At 34.3% G+C, this 3,636-nt stretch overlaps 1 pseudogene; it reads left to right on the top strand.

The window, feature by feature from the left end:
• Positions 1-591: 591 nt before the first annotated feature.
• Positions 592-2,551, top strand: LOC120196049 (annotated as a pseudogene).
• The last annotated feature ends 1,085 nt before the right edge of the window (positions 2,552-3,636 follow it).

Here is a 3,636-nt window from a genome sequence, read left to right as displayed (position 1 = left end):
TTTTTTTTAATGACATTTTTGATGGTAACCAGTGTGGACAGAAAACTACGAACCAAAACAAATGAAACAAAATACAAGCATTGCTAATATAATTTCCTTAAACTCGACCAACATAATGGTTCTATTGTAATTGGGTTTTCAATCTGCCTTGTAGTGTGTCCTTTCCCCACTTTTGACAACATCCTGACCATCCCAACGTATATTTAGTTATGGTATGATTGTATGAACAGTAAAACAAAAAGTTCTGGTCTCATTTTCAAACCCTTCAACACTTGCTAGTAAGAAAGTGGAACAGTCTAGAATCCTTTAATTGTAGTCCCTTGCACAATTACAATATTCTTTGAAATTCTCCTCTCTTAGAAGTATGGATTTTTTTTTTAAGTTTTTATTATTAGTTGAAATTATTCCTTTTTTTTTTAAATACAAGAGTAGTATGGATTTGTGCTTCACTGAACAACTAAAATATGTTAAGGCACCGAAAACTTGGCTCTCGGGAAACACTATTGCCAAGCTACCAACTGCACCTTCCACAGTGCATAGCTAACCATTTAGCATTAACAATTATATATTTAGTTACGCTTTTACAGAGGAATGATCACCTTGGCCTTACAGGAACTATCTGACTGGAATGCCCGGTTAGGCAAAAATTTGGACATGTATTCTGATATGTGCCGCTGGGAGAGTGCTGCTGAGATACTTGGTGAATTGAAGGTAAAGCTTGCACTGATATTTGCTTTTGCAGTTTCATAATCTAAAACTTATGCTTTCTTCAAATGACCCTTTACAAAGAAGTTTGGGATAATAGAATTGACTTTGATTGTTAGCTTGGAAATTACAACCTTTAATTGAGTAATTGTGCTAGGGTAGTTCATTACTTGCAAAGCATTTGTTAAATGCATGCATTTATGCTAATGGTGAAATTATTTCTGGCCCCTTTAACCTGGCCTTTGCTTATATTTTTTCTTGTAATAAAACAAACATGTTCTTGTACAATCCCTTGTCTTTTATAGTTATTGTATCTAATTTCTGTAGGCCACCATATGTCTATCTTCATCTTTTAAATATCCATCAACTGGCCAGTCAAGTATTCCGAGGTCTTTCAGAATTAATATGAATTATTCTAAAATTTGCTCTTGCAGAACCGGTACTCAACAGGCCCATTGAGCTTGAGATAGCGTCTCAGGAGCAAATGAAAATAACAGAATTGCGCCTTAGAAAGCTTTTCTTGACTCAGACGAAGCTGATTCAGCAAGCAGCCAGTGTTCATCGGTAGTAGCAAGTAAAGCTGAAAGTAATTTCGCTTTCCTTTCTGCCTTTTTTATTTCGCAGTTTTTCTTCAAAAACATCACTTCCCTTCCATTGTTCATACAAAGATTCTCAACACTTGCATTATGTTTTGGGGGTATATGAGTGGGAATATACACAGACATAAGCTCCATTCCTACCAATACCGATGCAAAATTCTTGCATTAGATGAACTAGAAGATAAGAGTTTCGTCAACCTTGCTAATCAAATGAGAGATGATGACTATTCGAAGTAATACAATCTGCAGAATAGTTAGCGTCTCTGTAAATATGTGAAGAAAACAATTTCGTCCTTAACACTAATTGTTGACAACGAAGAAATACCATATGGATCCTTGTCTTTCAACTGTTTAAGAACGTTTTTAAACCACCATTGTCGAGTCAGACTACCAAAGCATCCGACAACCATATTCGTAGGCAAAATAAAAGCTTCCTCAATGCAGTGTTTCATGGCGAGTGTGTGCTAGCGTAGTTTAGTCTATCGACTGATGACCTTTTATGTGCTTAAAATAAAGCATCCTAGATGAAATGATATAGAAGTTCTGCAAATTCTGACCATCCAAGAGCGAAGTCCTACCAATGCATGGTATAACACATCTCATTACAAGATGAATGGTTTATCTTTTGGGGAAAACAATTCTAAAACAAAAGGGGTCTTATAATTGTGTTTTAAAAATTGGGTACATATTATTTGAATTGTTTTTATCTTCATTTTGTTCCATGCATGCTTTGCAATTTTTTGGATTTAGGACACTATTCGTACGTTGTTTTTCATCATTTTTTAAAACTAAAAGAACGTGTGGGCGTTATTGGGCAGCATTTAACTGCTACTTCAGATGGCTTTCCTGCAAAGCACCTCATGTCCAAGCTCGAACACGACCACCAATTACTACTCATGTATTAGATTTTCTAAGGAATGTCCGGCCGCTGGTATTGAAGTACGTCTGGAAACGTGGAAGGGCAGTCAACCTCGTCCATCATTTGGTGAGACTGATACAGGTAGATGGGTACTTGAGGATCTTCAACTACCACAGAGATGGTCGGAGTGGTCAGTTAATGAGCATGGTGACGCTCTCAGCCCCGGAGTGTACCGAATAAGTTTTAACACCGGTAAGTACAACCCTGGATGCTTTTTCCCTTATGTCTCAATTGTGTTTGAAATCAAAAAGACTCAGACACTCGAGCACTTTCCCGTCCCTCTGCTGCTGTTTCACCGTTCTCCTTCTCAACTTACCGAGGGAGCTAGTTGAACCATGTTCTGTTTGATGTGGAAATCAAGAGTGCCTCCATTTATTCGAACAAAAAAGCGAGGAATAAGATTGTAGCTGAAAGAATATTGTTATCCTTGTGTATTCTTGGTTGCTGTTGTTGATGTTTAAGTTTGATCTTAACCTGACTATGTTAATTTTATCATTCAAAGGGATATATTCTGGAACTTCATTCATGTCCATGTCATTGCTATTAGTATGCCTGAAACTCATGTTTTGGAGGAACTCGTTCTTTCATTCATTCATGTTATATAACATATAGCTGTATTCAAGGTTCGAGTTTTTCGCTGAATTTAGTAGGTTTGATGCGATTCAAGTCGAACTGGGCTAAATGTATTTTAATTCGAGTAGACTCGATCACGTTGTAACCCTTTTAATTCATAAAGAATAAACTATTGGCCTTGAAGAATTTTTTTAAAATTTGTATCTCATCTTTTTTCCCCCTTGATAAGAGGGAGGAGATGATTTGTCTGAGATCGCTTTCAAGATCTAATGTAAATCAGAATTAAAATAATGTTCATTTCCACAAATCAATCTGGCACTCATATTTGTTGTTTGATTTTTTAAAATTGATGTCAGTTATTTATCTTCTTATCAATAGCAATATCGGTTATTTTTTTTTTTACTCAAAAAATTTAATCAATCTAAAAAAATGTTTAAAAACTCTACAAAAATTTAAAATGACAAAATATTGAAATGTAAAAACATATTTAAATTGTTTAAATATAAAAATAATAAAAATATTACAAAATGTATAAAGAATATAAAAAAGTGGTAAAAAAAAAAGACTATCCAAAACAATGATTGGAAAGAATCAGCATATTAAGTCCCTTGTTCCTTTATTTGGAAAGGTTTGTATGCATACATTGTGGTGAAATCATGCCCCTTTATTTTAGGAGAAAATCATTTTTAAAAATACATTACATGGATTTTTTAAAATAAAATAAACAATATATATGAGATTAAGAAGGTGATAAATTTAGATTTATTTTAAAAACAAATAAAAACATGTGTAATAGTGCATAAAAACCATTATTTACCAACGGTTGGTTCAAGTAGTAAG

The sequence above is a fragment of the Hibiscus syriacus genome, unplaced genomic scaffold, assembly GCF_006381635.1.
Source record: "Hibiscus syriacus cultivar Baekdansim isolate YM2019G1 unplaced genomic scaffold, ASM638163v2 tig00117026_pilon, whole genome shotgun sequence".
Taxonomy (NCBI): Eukaryota; Viridiplantae; Streptophyta; class Magnoliopsida; order Malvales; family Malvaceae; genus Hibiscus; species Hibiscus syriacus.
Note: the sequence above shows the minus strand (reverse complement) of the source record. Positions and strands in the feature narration are given on the sequence as shown.